We start from the raw sequence: 19,639 nt of genomic DNA, 5'->3' as shown, positions 1-19,639 counted from the left end.
AGTTGTTGGTAAAGAGTATAGATGGTGAAACTATAGAAAAAGGATCAGAAAACCTAGAAATAAAATAAGACAAATTTTACTTTTGAAGTCCTATAGTAAGACTTTACAAACTATTAAAGTGTGAAATAAAACTTAGTAAAATCTCTAACTTTGAAAAAATTCCTACACAAAGAGACACAAAACTTTGCTTTCTTTTGCCAAATAACATTTTTATCAACACTAGGTTCTAAGATCCTCTCATAAGATTGCATACTGAAAAGCAATAGCCTCAAATGTTTAACAGAGTAGGTAATTCCAAAAAAAATGCTTGTTGAAATAAACAGTATCAGATAATGAGGATCTCTGGTGTTTTAAAATGAAAGTGATATAGATGTCTTGAAAATTTAATCTAAGTAGCAAAATGTAGTAGAACGAAGAAACCTGGGAAATTTGAGAACTTGATTCTAGACCCAGCATTTCCTGGTTGTTGTGGGGAAATCATCTGACCTCTCTTTAGCAGCAGTTCTCAACCCTTTGTAACAAGGAAAATACATCCTGCATATCAGATATTTACATTATGATTCATAACAGTAGCAAAATTACACTTATGAAGTAGCAATGAAAATAATTTTATGGTTGGGGGTCACCACAATATGAGGAACTGTATTAAAGGGTCGCAGCATTGGGAGGCATTAGGAAGGTTGAGAACCACTGCATGGGAAAGGAAAGGGTTGTATTAGATAATTAAGGCCCTTTCAGTTCTGTAGCTTGTTATGAGTGACCAACATAAAACATTAAACCATGGTAATGAGTACAGAATGGAATATATAAAATTCATTTAAAGACAAGAGGCACTAATTGGAAACAATATATAATTGTAGTAGGTGCTAGGAATAAAATGCTTAAGACTAGATACTGCCTTTCAAGAAGCTGCCAACTTAGAGAAGTCAGAAATAACGACTAACACATTGGTTCACTGGTTTCCAAATATTTACTTGGCATCTACTATTTACTGGGTACCAGACTGTCCTATGCAGGAAGGATACAAAGATGAGTAAAACGTAGCCTCTTATCTTTCACAAAGAGTACAGTGAGGGAAGACACATGTAAACAGTTATGTGACAATTTAAGTGCTATAATAGAAACATGAATATACTAGGAAGCACAAAAGGGCCAACATTTATGAAATACTTTACAAATATTTGATATTGGGATCATCTTGCATATGGGTCATAAGATTTTCTATTGTTTTAGGACATTTTAATTGAATACAGTAGGGTTATAGAGAAGCTATGAATTCTACTTTAAAAGGGTCATTTGATAGATGAATGTTTCACTTATTGGAAGAGAGGTGAAGAGAAAGAGGAGGCAGTGTTCCAGAGATAGAGGTCACTCCCTACCTCCATTATCAGTTCTACACCACTGGATCCATATTTCTACTATTTGGAGTTTAGGCTACTTTCCAAAGAAAAGTAACTGAGACTGTCCTTTCCAAAATTACTTAGGGGTGAAACTTCAGAGTTTATTTCTCCATGGCCATCAAGTACAATGATCCTAAAATGCGTGTTGTGTTTAGGACATCAAGTTTCAGCTTCTGGGGTAACATTAGGTTTTCAGGGCTGAATGAAAATGATAAAGAAAGAGTTGCGTGAGGTCAGATTATGCAGATTCTGAAAACTTTTGTAGTCCATGATGATTATTTGGGAACTCACTAACATTTGTAAAACAGAGACTAAATAACGGTCAGATTTTTTTTTTTTTTTTTTTTTTTTTTTTTTTTGAGACGGAACCTCAAGCTGTCGCCCTGGGTAGAGCATCACAGCTCACAGCAACCTCCAACTCCTGGGTTCAAGCGATTTTCCTGCCTCCGCCTCCCAAGTAGCTGGGACTACAGGCATCTGCCACAACGCCTGGCTATTTTTTTGGTTGCAGCCATGATTGTTGTTTGGCGGGCCCGTGCTGGATTTGAACCCGCCAGCTCAGGTGTATGTGGCTGGTGCCTTAGCCGCTTGAGCCACAGGCGCTGAGGCAACGGTCAGATTTTTATTTTGGGAATCAGTCCCTGCCGCCGCTAGTAAAGTAGGTTGGAGTAGCGGAAGAGTCAATAATCAGCTTTTAGGTGTTGCAACATTCTTAAAAATAGTATGGCCAGTTCTGGAGCTTTAGCAATTAATAAACTCATGGCTCGGTGCCCACAGCTCAGTGGCTAGGGCGCTAGCTACATACAACATACAAGAGAAATGGAGTAGTTAGAGTCTAGAATTTTAAAGACTTTACACGGGACCTGGTTAGTAGCGGGTCCGTACAATACGGGGAAGAATAATTAGCCAAGGGTAAGTGGGTTGGCGTGACTGGATGATGTTGCTCTCATAGGTAGTGTGGCACCCAAAGAGAAGCGCAGGGAGATCAGGGAAAGTTCATTCGCGATAACCTGACTTTGCCTCCTGCGACGCCCAGGTCTATGCGAGGCCGGCGGGAAGTAAACCAGCGCCTGGAACTCAGCACCGTGGAAAGGAGGAGGCTAAAGTCTGGGCGCCAGCGTTAAAGTGGCGGTGCTGGGGGTCGAAGATTTTCAAGGAAGACGATTAAGTGGACGAAAAGATACGGGAGGCTGTGAAAAGCATTAAAAAAGGCGAAGAGGGATAGAATTCTAAGTCTTTGGCCCTCCCCAGAGTATAAAGAACCCAGTTCTGTCCGGGCGCGGTGGCTCACGCGTGTGACCCGGGCATCCTGGGAGGCCGAGCGGGCTGAATCGCCCAAGACCGGCCGGGTCAAGAGCCAGACCCCGTCTCTAAACACAGCCGGGCGCCTGCTGGCCCAGCTACTTGGGAGGCTGAGGTAGGAGGATCGCCTTAGCCCAGGAGTTTGAGGTTGCTATGAGCTAGGGCGACGCCACTGAGCTGGAACCTGGGCGATAGAGTGGGACTCGGTCTCAAAACAAAACAAACCCCAAGTTCTGCTTCACTTGCAACAGGCGCGAAATCCTATCCCCTCCTCGCCCGGTCAGCAACCAGGGATGGACTGAGGAGGGGAAGGCGGCAGGAAAACACTTCACAACCAAAGCGGATGGGTAAGGAGCCAGCCTCACCAAGTAGGACCCAGAACCCCTGCCACGCACTACAGCAACCTCCGGTACCACCGCCCTCGGCCGGGTGCTGGTTTGCACCCGCGCAGTCGCCCACCAGCTAGTCCGTGGCGCTCCTGCAGCGCCGGTGCGGCGGGGCCCTGGCGCGCGAGCGCGTTCTCCCGGGACTGCAGGCGCCCTTCTGTGGCCAGGGAAACCAGCCGGCTGGTCCCCGCTGCGTTAATTTCTTCGCGCCTGCTCCCTCCCACCCAGGCCGAGAAGAGACAGGGCTACGGTTGGTTTTCCATGTTACTGCAGGCAGAGGGTGTCGATGTTTGCCTAAAAAATTTAGAACTGCTGGTGGTAATGCAGTGGCTTGCAACTTCGGAAAACAAGCCAGTACGCCCTCAAAGAACTAAACCCAGAGTCCACCAGTACGTGTGCACACGTGCATTAAGAGAATTGAAATGCTCGCGTGGAAACCTAGGCACGAATGTCCATGATATTATTCATAGTAGCCCCAAAGTAGATAACCTAAACGTGCTTTTTTTTTTTTTTCTTTTTTTGTGTTCAGACAGAGTCTTACTTTGTCACCCTGGATAGAGTGCCATAGTGTCACGGCTCACAAACTCTTGGGCTCAGGCTCGGTGCCTGTGGCTCAAGCGGCTAAGGCTCATACAGCAGAGCTCGAGGGTTCGAATCCAGCCCGGACCCGACAACCAACAATGACGGCTGCAAACAAAAAATAGCCGGACGTTGTGGCGGGCGCCTGTAGTCCCAGCTACTTGGGAGGCTGAGGCAAAAGAATCTGTGGCTCAGTGAGTAGGGAGCCGGCCCCATATGCCGAGGGTGGCGGGTTCAAACCCAGCCCCGGCCAAACTGCAACAAAAAAATAGCCGGGCGTTGTGTTGGGCGCCTGTAGTCGCAGACTCTTGGGAGGCTGAGGCAAGAGAATCACGGAAGCCCGAGTTGGAGGTTGGTGTGAACTGTGTGACGTCATGGCACTCTACCCGAGGGCGGTAAAGTGAGACTGTCTCTACAAAAAAAAAAAAAAAAAGAATCATTTGAGCCCAGGAGGAGTTGGAGGTTGCTGTGAGCTGTGATGCCAAAGCACTCTACCCAGGGCAACAGCTTGAGGCTCTGTCTCAAAAAAGATAAAAAAAAAAAAAAAAGAAAAAAGCAAAAACAACTCTTGGGCTCAAGAGCTTCTCTTGCCGCAGCCTCCGCAGTAGCGGGAACTGCAGGCGCCCACCGCAATGCCGGCTCTTTTTAGAGACCGGTCTTGCTCAGGCGGGTCTGGAACTCCTGAGCTCAAGCAATCCACCCGCCTCGGCCACCCAGAGTGCAGGATTACAGGGCTGAGCCACTGTGCAGAGCCCTAAATGTTCATCAGCCATCAATGGATAAATGTGATGTATCCATACCATGGAATATTTTGGGGCCATAAAAAGTAATGACATAAAACATATAGAGTGAAAGAAGCCAGACATAAAAGCGCACACGTGTGATTGCGTTTCTATGAAATGTCTGGGAATTTCTGTGAATCCGTACACACGCATGAAGTCCAAAAACGGGGAGGGAAAAACAGCCATTGCTAATGGGTATTGGAGTTCTTTTTACTTTCTTTTTATTTCATTTTAATTTTTTTTGAGACATTCTCACTATGTCGCCCTCACTAGGGTGCAGTGACATCACAGCTCACAGCAACCTCAAACTCTTGGGCTTAAGTAATTCTCTTGCCTCAGCCTCCCGAGTAGCTGGGATTACAGGCTCCGACCACAACGCCTGGCTATTTTTTGGTTGCAGTTGTCATTGTTGTTTAGCTGGGCCTGGCCAGGTTCAAACCGCCTGCCTCCGTGTATGTGGACGCTGTCCTACCCACTGAGCTGTGGGCACTGTCTACTTTTTTTTAAAATTGTGGTAAAATATACATAAAATCTACCATTCTAAAAAGTTTTTTTTTTTTAAGTAGCATTTCTATATATTTATTTATTATTATTTTTTTTTTTTGGCCAGGGCTGGGTTTGAACCCGCCACCTCTGGCATATGGGACCAGCGCCCTACCCCTTTGAGCCACAGACGCTGCCCTAAAAAAATTTTTTTTAAAGACATGGTCTCACTGTTCGCAAGGAAGGAGTGTATAGTGGTGTCAAAGATCCTTTTGTCTCAGCCTCCTGAACACCTGGGACTTAATAATTTATTTTTTCTAGAGATGGGAAAGTGTACATTTCAGTTGCATTAAGTACAATACATTCACATTGTTGTATAACCATCACCACCACCTGTCTTCAGAACTTTTTTCCACCAAAACTGAAACCCAGGACCCATTAAACAATAATGCTCCATTCTTCCCTCCCCTGTCCTCTGGCAACTGTCATACTTTGTCTCCCTGAATTTGACTACTTTAAGTACCTCCCATAAATGGAATGAATCATATAGCATTTGTTCTTTTGTGACTGGGTTATTACCTTTGCAAAATATCTTCAAGCTTCATCCATATTGTAGCATGTTAAAATTTCTTTCCTTTTATATATACCACATTTTGTTTATCCATTCAGTTTCTTTCTGAAGTGATAGAAATGACCTAAAGTTGTGGTGATAGCTGAACAATTCTGAATATAGCTTGAATATACTGAAAGCCAATGAATTATACACTTTCGATAGGTGACTTGTATGGTATATGAATTAGATCTTAATAAAGCTGTCACTAAAAATCTTCCCAAGCTTTAAAAATTGTGCCTGTTCCTTCACCATTAGTATTTGTGATACAGTTATCAACTCTGCTCCATTGCACTGGGGAAGTGGGGACTCAGAAGGTTGGATCACTTTCCATGGAAGATTGAGGCCATTCCTTTCCACATATAATAGAGGTCACAAAACACCTCAGTTTCTTTCTTTGAGAGAATATAATCTATTTTACTGGTGAGATGAATAAAATATCTTTGTGGAATAGTAATCAATTAACAACAGCAAAAGGCTGTCTAGATTGGTACTACAATTCTGTGGTCTTGAATACTATTTTTTTTTTAGAAACACAGGATTCCTTTGTTGCCTGGGCAAAACGGTACTGTCATGATCATAGCTCACTGTAACTTCAAACTCCTGAGCTTAAGTAATCCTCCTGCCTTGAGCTCTGGAGTAGTTGGGACTATAAGGCACGAACCACCAGCCATCCAAGCCTGGCTAAGTTTTCTATTTTTTGTAGAGATGGAGGGTCAATTATGTTGCCCCAGTGGGTCACAAGCAATCCTCTTGCCTCAGCCTCCCAAATGCTAGGATTACAGGCATGAGCCACTATTTTTAATATTTTAGATGGGCATAGGCTATGTCTGATGATAGGCCTTATATTTAAAAATAGAATCAGGGCAGCACCTGTGGCTCAGTAGGTAGGGCGCCGGCCCCAAATACTGAGGGTGGCAGGTTCGAACCTGGCTCTGGCCAAACTGCAACAAAAAATAGCCAGGTATTGTGGCGGGCACCTGTAGTTCCAGCTACTTGGGAGGCTGAAGCAAGAGAATCGCCTAAGCCCAGGATTTGGAGGTTGCTGTGAGCTGTGACACCACAGCACTCTACCGAGGGTGACAAAGTAAGACTCTTGTCTCACACAAAAAAAAAGAATCAATTCTTCAAGAAGATATTAATATACTTTAAAAGTTTGATTAATCAGTTATAGCCATAACAGTTCATTTCTGTGCCAAAGTAATAGTTTTTTTTTGTTTACATAAATTAACCCATTTATTAGTGGCTTGTGTTGTCTGAAAAGGAAGAGCTTCTATTGGTATTTCAGTTCCTTCAGTCTTCTAACCACAGACTTTACTGTAACAGCACAAGTGGTGTTGTAGGTCCAGGAACCACAGTGCCAGATCCCCACAGCTCCTCTCTTCATCTTGGTTTTGCCACAGAAGGAGCAAGTGTACTTGGTGTGCTGGCTGATTCCAATCTTCACTATTTTCTGGAGGGAGGCACCATAGCAGGAAGGACGATCCCGAACTTCCTGGTGCGTTTAGCCATGTCGCAATGAACCAGGCCCCAGCCCAGAGAGCCAAAGTAATAGTTTCATATCAAACGAGTCTAGCAAAATAGTCTAAAAGCTTTTTATATACTTACTCACACTCTGACATACAGGTTAGACCTAAGAATAGAATTTAATACCTTAAGAATTCAGCACATTACCACACATTGCAAACTCTTTGAAAATGACGGTTTATATCTAAAATCAAAATTTCATTGCTCCTTACTGCTACATTGCTGTAAATACTTACAGGACTTTATTATTACAGAGTATCACTGAGCATCAGAAACAAATTTTCAGGGGTAGCTTGAATTAGAAATTTCCCAATTTGGTTGAAACTTTTAAGTTATATGCAATGTGTAAAACAAGTCTTTGTGATAAGCAATATTTACTTTTAGATACATTCACATAGAACATCTGTCAGGCAGGTTCATAAAAATGAATAGATGAATATTTTTTATTATCCAGTATATTCATCTTAGTTTTTTAACTCAGGCATGTGTATGTGGAAGATTTTATGCAGCCCAAACCCTTTCCCCTTTTGTACAGCCCCCCCATTACTCTAGCCCTTTAATTTTTCTTTTACTCCAAATTCCAAGTCTTACATGTGATCTGGCAAAATGGTTCAACTACTTCTTTTAAAGTGGTGAAATTATGAATTGTTTTTATTTTGCCTTTTATAGCTAATTTTTTTTTGCCTTTTAATATTTTTCATTGTTATACTTTTTATACAGCAAGATGAACAGCTGTTAAGTGTTAAAGTTTTGATAAATATTAATATAAAGCTTTGGTTTTGATATCTAATAGATGCATACTGCTAGGAGATATCATACAAAGGAAGTATTACTGATCCCAGCTACTTAGGAGACTGAAGATGGGAGTTCAAGACCAATCTGGGCCACATAGTGAGACCCTATCTCAAAAAAACAAAACAAAACAAAGCACCTCCCCAGACCCTCAATATATCATTAATAAATCTAGCTGTCATTTTTGTATTATTATTTACTGTCATTGAGGCAGCATAAGACAAAAATTCAATACAGCAAGGCTGGAAAGAATCGAAGAAAATACAACATGCTGAGATCAGATTTGACCATTTGAGTGGCTTGCTTTTATTGTATATAAGCTTTCTGGATTCCATAATACAATCATTAAAACACAAATATTTAAATATTGACAACTCATTGTAGGCTTTTTTCTCAAAGATTTAACTAAAATTAAAGTGGAAATCTCTTCTCCCTAATAAATTACGAAAAATATATTAGAAAAAATATGAGACCGATTCCTGCAAAAGAATTTACATTAAAGGCTCGGCGCCTGTAGCTCAATACAATGCGCCTGGCAGGTTGGAACCCATCCTGGGCCTGCCAACAACAACTACAACAAAAAAACGGTCAGGCATTGTGGCAGGTGCCTGTAGTCCCAGCTACTTTGGAGGCCGAGGCAAGAGAGTCGCTTAAGCCCAAGAGTTGGAGGTTGTTGTGAGTTGTGATGCCACAGCATTCTACCCAGGGTGACATAGTGAGACTGTCTCAAAAAAAAAAAGAAAAAAGTAAAAGAAAAAAAAATTTACTATTGCTGAAATTATACCTGTACAGTGTTTACTCTCTTTATAAATTTCTTAAATTCAAAAATTATTTTGGTATATTAAAACTGTGCAGAGCACATGCTACCAATGTCTACATCATTTGGCAGCTACTCTCCAGGCGTGACAACCCAATTTTGTGATTTTCTGTGTGTATCCTGATGTAACAATGGTTGGGAAGCCGCTGTAGCCATCAACAATTTTGACAGATGTTAGATGATCATGAATTTTTTTGCTAATTTTATTATACTATATAGATTTGTATTTCTTATGATCTGAGAAACAGTAAAATTCTATTTTAAATTTGTTCTTAAAATATACAATATTGCACTTTAATTTTTGGCAGTATAGTTAAGGAATGACTTCACAGAAAAAAATCATACAAGAAACAACAATTTTTATTTTGCTTTATAAGAAGCAAAGAGCTTTGTGTAAAAGCAAAACTTACAGTAGTGCCAAATAAACCAAATATTTACAGTGTAGATGTTAAAGTCTTCACCGCTAAAGGAAGATTCAGTGTATTTGTATTGAATGTAAATATCATTAGCCTAACAAAGGCATACCACCCACATTCTGCAGAACATTTTTAAGACAAAGGGTATTGGTGATTTCCTTCTCAAGAAAACATAGAAGAAATGTTGGTTCTTAGAGTATCTAAACTGGGTCATTGACCTCTTTCACAAGAATATTTCCTACATGGCTTCAAAAACCTCTAAACTAAGAATCAGAATTGCACATTAAGCATTCTTTTAAAGTTTTCTATAGTTACTCTCTTTTATTTCTTGTAAGTGTACAACTTAGTTGGTATGTTATGATTTTATGGCCAGTTTCCTGTACTTTTTCTAAGATATAAAAACTACTGAATGTGCATCTGCCTGAAGTAGTTTTAACTTGTGTCACATTATATACATTAACATTGGCTCAGAAATTGTTGTTTTACTTTTTAATTCCAATTAGGCAAATACTTTAGAAAGCTCAATTTTTTTTTTCTTATCCAATTTGGAAGAGAGTTTTTCAATGGCTATTTGCAAAAGCAAATACAAAGATCCAGAACTACTTAATAGTATATTAAACATTCAAAAGACCAACAGGAACATAAATAGAACATTATCTATAATATAAATATGTCACTTAGAGACATTCATTTGTGGCACCACCTGAAAAAAGCCAGCAGTACTTTATTAACCATCACATCTTTGGAATACTTAAAATTCCTAATCTTTAAGTCTTTTCTTTTTCTCCAGAAGAAAAACAATCCATAAGTTTAAATTGGTATTTCAAACGCAATGATTTCCTTTTGTGACTTCTTAAATGATCTGAATGAACAATTATTCAAAGTGTTAACAAAGCATTAATTATGCCTTTACATTTGAATCCTACCAAGATTGTTGGATTGTTGGATTGTTTCAGTGATTTATCATGGAAAGAGATAAACAACCACGTATTAATTGCATAGTTCTGATTTGATAACAAAAGTCATAGTAAAGAGTTCAAAAGTGTTAGTATACATTAACTTAAATCGACTGTTAAGAAACAGTCGATCACGGGTAGATGTTAGTGTAAACTTAGAGGGAAAAAAACAGTCAATAGCACAATGTTTTCTTTAAAAACAGGTTAATGTTAAGAACAATAGCTTTTAAAATTTTTGTTCAAAAATAAGCTTAATAAACAAGAATACAAATTTTAATCAAAACATAGCTCTTTGAAATGCCCTATTTTCTTGCATATAGCAGAAAATACATTTTCCATAATTTTCAATATTACATGTAAAAATGAGGCACTAGTTATACATATTTGAATATATTCACAGAAATGAGTTTCAGTCCCATCCGTGGCTTGTATTTGCTCTATAGTTTCTGAATGGCAAACCATTCACAAAAATAAGTCTTCTGAAGGAGGTGCGTAAGAGAAACCAAGGAATGCGTCATCAGCCTCTAAAACACTGGCATTCACTACAGAATAGTCAGAAGACACACACACAGAATACGGAACTGTTCCTTCTGTAAATGCTGTGTCACAGTTCCTGATATCATCTGGTTCAGCCTGAAACATCAAAAGCATAATATTATTCAACCTAGCTTGTTTTTCATTAACTTAGTCCTTTAAAAACTCCTTTATGAATTTGTGTATTTACTACTAGCAAGTTTAGATGTCTTCCTAATTCATTTCTTTGGAACATTTCTCTGCTTTTCCTTTCCTGACTTTTATTTAGGTGAGGTTATCTGTCCTAACAGTTAAGGTTTTTATTGGGTGGAGGGAGGAGAAGAAGGGTAAGGAAGGCTAGCAAAGTGCTTGCCTATGCTAATTGGAATCTCAAGCCCTGTCCCTGGTCCTCTATTTTCCTCTACCCATCACCACCTCAAAGCTCAGAAAAGGGTCTCAGGTACATTTTCAGGATGGGATTTTGTATTTGAGCTTCCACAAAATACCTGCCCATCTAGTTTCTCAATCCTTGATGGGTGAAGCCTTCTGATGAAGAAATAAAGAAGGTGATAAGTAAAACTGTGAAATGTGACTCAGTGTGCTATAGACAAGGTTGTGAAGTATTTCATAGGGCATCCTCAGCTCTGGACGGCTGTGGGGTCCAGGTACACAGGAAATGAAGCACAGTGGCTGTGTCTCAAAGGCAGTGGTTCTTAACCTTCCCTTACCAATCTGATGCAAGTTAACAGATTCTCCCTTTCCAATGTATTTATAGATTAACACTGGGCTACAAATTCAGGTGATTCACTTTTCAAGTGCATCCTTGAAGCTCTAGGTTATTTCTGCTCTATAGGGAAGGGAATCCCTAAAACGTGCAAATCATCGAGTATAACTGAGGTGAACAGGCAGGTATTCAGAACAGATGTAAGTTAAGGATAGTAGCTAGCCTGGTACACCTAAAACTGAGCAGAGACAAGACCAAGAAAACCCAGAATGCTACATCCTTTCATAGGAGAAAACATCCACACATGGCAAAGAATGCCAGAAATTATATGTGTGTATGTACATTTTTCCCCTCAAATTCTTACATATAATCCTAGAAAAATCACAGGCTCTTGATTTGTGGCTGTATTATTTATTAGGTATCATTCTTTATTTAAACTACCCTATCACTATGAGCTTATTTCTCCTTCTGTAGTAAGAACACTATCATCTACCTCTTAACCCAGTGGTTCTCAACCTTCCTAATGCCATGACCCCATTACAAAATGCTTAATACATCAAATAATTACTATAAAAACTGATAAAGGCACTTTTAATTCAAGGTTTGTTTTCTGGCAACCACTCATTTGAAATGTTAGTGAGCTCTCTCCTACCAAATAAGCAACTCTGTTTTCATAATTTTTAAAATCTAAGTTCATAGTAGACTTTTATATGTAGAAAGCAGAAATTCCTAAAGTAGGGCCTGAGGCCATGGAACTGTAAACTAGTAGCTATGCAGAACACTCAATATTTCAAAAAGGAAGCCAAAAACCCGAGGGAGCTGCACTCCAGAGGCTGCCAAGATGAAAGCAGTAATAAAGTCAGTTATTCTGAGGATTAAAGTAGAGGCAAGGATCGCAACCCAGATGTGCCCAACACAGTGGAATATTAGGGGCGGCTTCCATAGGAGATTTCTATAGTTTGGACTAGAATGAGTGTACATATAAAGAGGATTTTAAAGGCACTTTATGTTCCTGTCCAAACATGGGTTACTATACAGGGACTTACTTTGTTTTGGTTGTTCTCAAAAGGTATATTGAGAAAAAAAAATTTCAGATATCACAAAGTGCTTGTTGGGACCAGGTGCAATGGCTCACATCTATAATCCTAGCATTTTGGGAGCCTGAGGCAGAAGGTTGGCATGAGGGCAACAGGGAGACCTTCCCTCTAATAAAAATAAAAAGGCTTGCCTCAGACCTATAATCTTAGCATCTTGAGAGGCCCAGGCCAGAAGATCACTTGAGGCCAGGAGATAAAGACAAGCCTGAGTAACATATGAAGTTCTTTTCTCCACAAAAATTAAAAACAAACTAACTGGCTCAACACCCATAGTTCAGTGGTTAGGGTGCCAGGGCTGGTGGGTTTGAACTTGGCCCAGGCCTGCTAAACAACAATGACAACTGCAACAAAAAAATAGCCAAGCATTGTGGTGGGTGCCTGTAGTCCCAGCTACTTGGGAGGCTGAGGCAAGAGAATCATTTAAACCTAAGAGTTTGAGGTTGCTGTGAGCTGTGACGCCATAGCACTCTATGGAGGCCGACATAGTAAGACTCTGTCTCAAAAAAAAAAAAAAAAAAATTAACTTGGAGTGAGTGGTACATCCTGTAGTCCCAGATAGTTGGGAGGCTGAGACAGAAGAGTGCTATAGACCAGGAGTTTTGAGGTTGCACTGAGCTGTGATGACACTGAGCTGTACTCTAGCCTGGGCAACAAAGTGAGACTCTGCCTCAAAACTAAATGAATACATACATACATACAACTTGTTGATGAGTTTTATAGCAAAAAGAGTTTGCAATATAGTACTATACCCACATATACCCAATATAGTACTATACCCACATTGTTTGTGTTAGTCAATTTTAAGACCCCTGCTATTAGCCCCTCTCTTTTATAGTTTCTATCAGCTGCTGAGAGAATAAAATTAAACCACCATTGCTAGAAGGATGAATTAAATATTTAGAAGTATAAATTCAATTCTGTGGATTAACAAAAAGAATTCATAATGCATGTTACCTACTGTTAACAGGGAAATAAACTGATTGTACTCCTCTTATAATAAGAGTGCTTAGGAATATATGATTGAAGTAAATACTTTACGCAATATATTGGATTTTGGAAGAACTTTTAACTGCTAGAAACACTCTTCATAAAAATGTTGAAACTTAGCATGGTCAATAAGCCTACTCTCCCCTTTCGTAGTAACTAATTCTATATAAAATATAGAACACCAACCTGACTAAAAATTGAATGAATGCATTTTAGTCACAGGATGAGTAAGCATCAAAGACAATCTCTATCAGCTGCTTTTCCTGCACAAATGTAATCATAACTCATCATGAGGCATATGGTTTCTGGCCTTACTTTACGTATTTCAGTTCAACCAAAATATTAAATGCCAAGTACATGCTCACAATAGAGTTTTTAAACTCTTTATCTCTTCCTAGTTTTACCTTTTTAACTCTGAAGACAGAGTCTATGTCCTATGCATATGTATTTTCTAACTAAGTTACCAATAAATATTTAACTGACACATTCCCAAATGGAGGGAAGAGGAGAAGAGAACTAATATTGATTGAATACCTACTATGTGCAATGGACTCACAGGTGCTTTACGAATGTTACCTAAATTAAACCTCATAACCAGTGTTTTTTTTTTTTTTTGCAGTTTTTGGCTGTGACTGGGTTTGAACCTACCACTTCTAGTATATGGGGCCGGCACTCTACTCCTTTGAGCCACAGGTGCCACCCCAAAGGCATTGTTTTTTTAAAAGCCACAAAAAGGGCAGTGACTGTAGCTCAGTAGGTAAGGCACTGGCCATATACACTGAGGCTGGCGAGTTTGACCTGGCCCCGGCCAGCTAAAATAACAATGACAACTGCAACAAAAAAATAGCCAGGCGTTGTGGTGGGCACCTGTAGTCCCAGCTACTTCGGAGGCTGAGGCAAGAGAATTGCTTGAGCCCAAGAGTGGGAGGTTGCTGTGAACTGTGATGCCATGGCACTCTACCCAGGGCCACAGCTTGAGACTCTGCTCAAAGAAAAAACAACAGCAAAGCCACAAAAAACACCACCAAAAACAAACAAACAAACAAAAAAACAACTTGGAGTGGCTTAATGTCTAAATAATCATAGATGACCAAGGATCCAAAGTTTGAGGTATGGGACTCTCAAGTCAACACTGTTTTCATTTCCAGTGAAATGTTGCTTAAGAGGACTCCCCTAGCTCTCTACTGCTTGGTGATGTACTTGAGGATAACTAAACTCAACTAAGACTGTCAGTCTGAAGAGAAAAAAACAACAGTTCTTAAAAGTCCTAGGTTCCACAAAAAAAGAGCAACAATCCCATCTATCACAGAAACATGAACAGAACCTTCTCTGAGGAAGACAGGGGAATGGCTAACAAACACATGAAAAAATGTTCACCATCCCTAATCATCAGAGAAATGCAAATCAAAACCACCTTGAGATATCACCTGACCCCAGTAGGATTAGCCCACATCATGAAGTCCCAAAGTTACAGACATTGGCACAGCTGTGGAGAAAAGGGAACACTTATTCACTGCTGGTGGGACTGCGAACTAATAAAGCCTCTTTGGAACAAAATATGAAGAATATTCAAAGAACTCAAATTAGACCTCCCATTTGACCCCACAATCCCATTTCTAGGCACCTACACAGAGGAAAAAAAAAATCATTTTATCATAAAGACATTTGCACTAGATTGTTTATCGCAGCTGAATTTATAATCACCAAGAAGTGGAAATAACCTTAACAACCATTAACTCAGGAATAGATTAACAAACTGTGGTATATGTATACCATGGAATACTCTTCAGCCATAATAAAAGATGTGACTTTACATCTTTTGTATTAACCTGTGGATGGAGTTGAAACACATTCTTTCTAGTGAAGTATCACAATAATGGAAAAGTTATAAAATGTCACATCTATTAATGCCAAGCTATGAGCTATGTACAGAAACTAACCTTTAACAAAGCCTGAGTAGACTAAATAAAACTTTCCTAAAGAGATTCCCTTTTCTGTTCTAATATAGTAAAAAAAATTTCCCTAAGTTTTACACCAACACCAAAAAATGTTAAATAAAAGAAAAAAAAAGTGGGGCACGGTGGTGACTCACGCCTGTAATCCTAGTACTCTGGGAGGCTGAGGCAGGTGGATTGCTTGAGTTCAGGAGTTAGAGACCAGCCTGAGCAAGAGTGAGACCCTGTCTCTACAAAATACTGAAAAACTAGCCAGATGTTGCGACAGGCACTAACAGTTTCAGCTGCTGGGAAGGCTGAGGAAGGAGAATCTCTTAAACCCAAGAGTTTGAGGTTGCTGTGAGCTATGATGTCATAGCACTCTACCCAGGGGGGACAGAGTGAGACTCTTTCACAAAACCAACCTTAGGGGTGGCACCTGTGGCTCAGTGGGTAGGGCGCCGGCCCCATATGCCAAGGGTGGTAGGTTCCAACCCAGCCCTGGCCAAACTGCAACAACAAAAAAACAAAAACAAAACCTTAGTTTATATCTCTTCCAGTCTTTACCCTATTTTACTGTTATAATCATAAGTCACAAAAATTGTAATTTTCATCAAGAAGATTTGCTAAATGTTTGCTCATTTTTATTCTAATTTACTCAATAAGAAAAGGAACAGAACATAAGAAAGCACAGAAAGAATGACAACTTTGGAATCATGCACAGATTTAAAATCATGGCTTTGCTACTTTTCATTCAGCTATGAGACATCTCTGAGTTTCTATTTCCTCATTTATAAAATATGTATCATAATATAGTAATAGCAGTAAGCTTATAGCTTGAGGAGTAAGTTATATGCTTTTGTTTTTTGTGTTTTTTTTTTTTTTGAGACAGTGTTTCACTATGTCACCCTCAGTAGAGTGCGATTGCATAACAGCTCACAGCAACTTCAAACTCTTTGGCATAAGCGATTCTCTTGCCTCAGCCTCTCGAGTAGCTGGGACTACAGGCACCTGCCACAATGCCCAGCTATTTTTTTGTTGTTGTTACAGTTATTTAGTTGGCCCAGGCAGGGTTTGAATCCGCCACCTTCAGTGTATGTGGCTGGAGTTATAACCACTCTGCTACGGGTGCCGAGCTGGAATAAGTTATATGTTTTAACACATACAGAGTGTACATGGTATACACGGGAAGTTATCAATAGTTAGTAATGTCATCATAGGCCTACTGACACATATTTATATATTTTTATTTGTATGTATATGTATATAAAAATATAAAAACCAATTCTATTATTATATATTTGCTAGCTATATTTCCAAAATTTCCTAACACTGTTCTGTCCAGGGATGTCTGATTTGTGGCCTGCATGCTGATTTTGTGAGGACTGCTTTTGCTTATTTGTGGTGTCAGACATCATGAAAAGTATGTACAGACTTTTTTTTTGTAATCAGCTTTTGTTGGTGTTTGTGTATTTAATGTGTGGCCCAAAACAACTCCTATTCTTCCAATGTGTGGGTGGAGAAAAAAAATTGTTGGACACTCCTGCAACCATGTCTTTGATACAGCTATTTGCTCTAAAAAAATTATCTTTAGGTAAAATGTTTCTATCAGAGGGTTTAAAAAGTCTAGCTAAAATGAACACTTTTATTATATTCTCTTATTGTTTTCAAAAAAGGATGTAACAATTTACATTACCATTATGGTTTGTTTGTACCAGGTTTTTATCACTCTAGTAGAAAACCATGAATTAGTGTTGTTTATTGATTTAATATGGATAAAAGTGATACCAAATAGTTACTTTATTATTTTCTTTTTTTTGAAACATCTCACTTTTGCACCCTTGGTAGAGTACCATGGCATCACAGCTCACAGCAACCTCCAAATCGTGGGCTTAGTTGATTCTCTTGTTTCAGCCTCCAGAGTAGCTGGGACTATAAGCGCTCACCACAATGCCTGGCTATTTTTTGTTGCAGTTTGGCCAGGGCCAGGTTCGAACACACCACACTCGGTATATGGAGCTGGTGCCCTACCAACTGAGCCACAGATGCCACCCTGTAAATAGTTACTTTAATTTGCATCTTCTTTTCCTTGCTGAATTTGTCCCTTTCTTATATATGCTCCAGAAAAACACTTGACAATTATTATTATTCTTATTTTTTGAGACAGAGCCTCAAGCTGTCGCCCTGGGTAGAGTGCCATGGTGTCACAGCTCACAGCAACCTCAAATTCCTGGGCTTAAGTGATTCTCTGGCCTTAGCCTCCCAAGTAGCTGGGACTACAGGCACCCACCACAACGCCTGGCTATTTTTTGGTTGCAGTGGTCATTGTTTGGCAGGCCTGAGCTGGATTCGAACCCACCAGCTCTGGTGCATGTGGTTGGCACCTTAGCCGCTTGAGCTACAGGCACCACCCCACTTGACAATTATACTGGAAGATACTTTCATCAACTTAATCTAATTATAATCTGACTGATCATCTTCAAGTTATCAGATATACTTGACAACCTGAATGACATATTTCACAGATACTTAGGTAATGATTCCATTTATAGAGGTTAGATTTTGAGATCTATTTCCAGAATTAGAGTGAACTACAGTTCTATGTTTCACTATTTTAGTAAAAGAAAGATTTGGATACCTACCACATTAGGATTAAACGGTGGTGGAATCTTATTTTGTACAAGGTCAGTCCAGCTGAGTGATTCAAAAAAAGGATGACTCTGAATTTCAAGCTAGAATATTAAAAAAAAGATACATTTTTTTTGACTAATGCTGACGAACATATTAAGCATTCAGTAAAGAATTTTATGAATTCTTTCCATATTGGCCCCTATTAATTCTTTTTAGGCACACGTTTGTTACTTATGCAGCAAAATGATGTAATTTGTATGGCAAAGTGGTAGAAAGACCACCAAGACAGACCTGAAGGAACGTTACTTAGAATGACCTACTTGAAGTTATAGCCTCTTCACAGTCACAGTTTCCTCAGAGCTCAAATGGGGTTAACATATCTGTCCTAAATACTTCACAGATTGTTTTAAGGATCAGGGTAAAGTGTGAAAATAACAGCAGCTATATAAAACAGCCAACTCAAAACACAAAAAGAAAAGTGCGATGAATAGAATGAAGCACTAACAAAGAATTATTATTACCGGAGTAGGAGAGGTAAAGAAGTGAGGCAGAGAAATTTTCTACAGTGGGGCAGAGGTAAAATTAGGACCATGAGCTCCACTACCAAAAACACCATTCCACTCTGGGTTGGTACTATTGAAAATTGGTGCAACAGTGATTCTAGCTTTTTTTCCTGCAGGAGGTCCCAGGAGTGTAGAAAGTAGGATCCAACCTTATTTGTTGGCTTAGAAAAGACTTCTTAGATTAAGTGATATCTCACCACAAGTCTGAAACATGAGTAAGAATAAGCCAGATAAAAGAATAAGGGAAAAATGTTCCAGGCAGAATAGAAAGATCCTGAGGTGGCAAAAAGGTTGGTTTGGTCAAGAAAATTAAGTGTCTGATATGGCTGAAGCCCAGAAGAATAGGACTGTCACATAAGCTCTGAAGCTCAAAAGCTAAATTGGCTAATATCATATCAGGTCTACATGAAGAAATTTTATTTTTTTTCAGACAGAATTTTGTCACCCTTGGTAGAGTGCCATAGTGTTCCAAATCACAGTAACTTCAAACTCTAGGGCTCAAGGGATCCTTTTGCCTCAGCCTCCTGAGTAGCTGGGACTAAGTAGTCCACCAAAAGGCCTGGCTATTTTTTAGAGACGAGGTCTCACTGTTGTTCAGGCTGGTCTTGAACTTGTGAGCTCAACAATCCGCCTGCCTCAGCCTCCCAGAGTGCTAGGATTACAGGTGTGAGCCACTGTGCCAGACAAAGAATTTTTTTCTTTTTTTTTTTTTGAGATGGGGTCCCACTCTGTCACCCTGGATAGAGTGCTGTGGCGTCATAGCTTACTCACAGCAACCTCAAAGTCTTGTGCTCAAGCGATCCTCTTGTCTCAGCCTCCCAAGTAGCTGGGACTATAGGCGCCCACCACAATGCCCAGCTAGTTTTTATGATGTTAGTAGAGATGGGGTCTTATTCTTGCTCAGGCTGGTCTCAAACTCCTGAGCTCAAGCAATACACCTGCTTCAGCCTCCCAAAGTGCTAGGATTACATGTGTGAGCCACCACACCTGGCTATGTTAATAGTCTTGGATTTTATTCTAGGGTTATAGGAAGCCATTAAGAAGTTTTAGTCTTCTAAATGTCACACCTGTTTTTCTTTAAAGACTACTCTGGCTATAGGGGGAAATAGATTGGAGAATCAAGACCAGGTAAAGGACAAA

At 39.7% G+C, this 19,639-nt stretch overlaps 1 pseudogene; it reads right to left on the bottom strand.

Moving 5' to 3' along the window:
• Positions 1-8,599: 8,599 nt before the first annotated feature.
• The window catches only part of LOC128563712 (serine/threonine-protein kinase Sgk3-like), a 34,127-nt pseudogene continuing 23,087 nt past the window's right edge, over positions 8,600-19,639 (bottom strand).

Source organism: Nycticebus coucang, chromosome 13, assembly GCF_027406575.1.
Source record: "Nycticebus coucang isolate mNycCou1 chromosome 13, mNycCou1.pri, whole genome shotgun sequence".
Taxonomy (NCBI): domain Eukaryota; kingdom Metazoa; phylum Chordata; class Mammalia; order Primates; family Lorisidae; genus Nycticebus; species Nycticebus coucang.
Note: the sequence above shows the minus strand (reverse complement) of the source record. Positions and strands in the feature narration are given on the sequence as shown.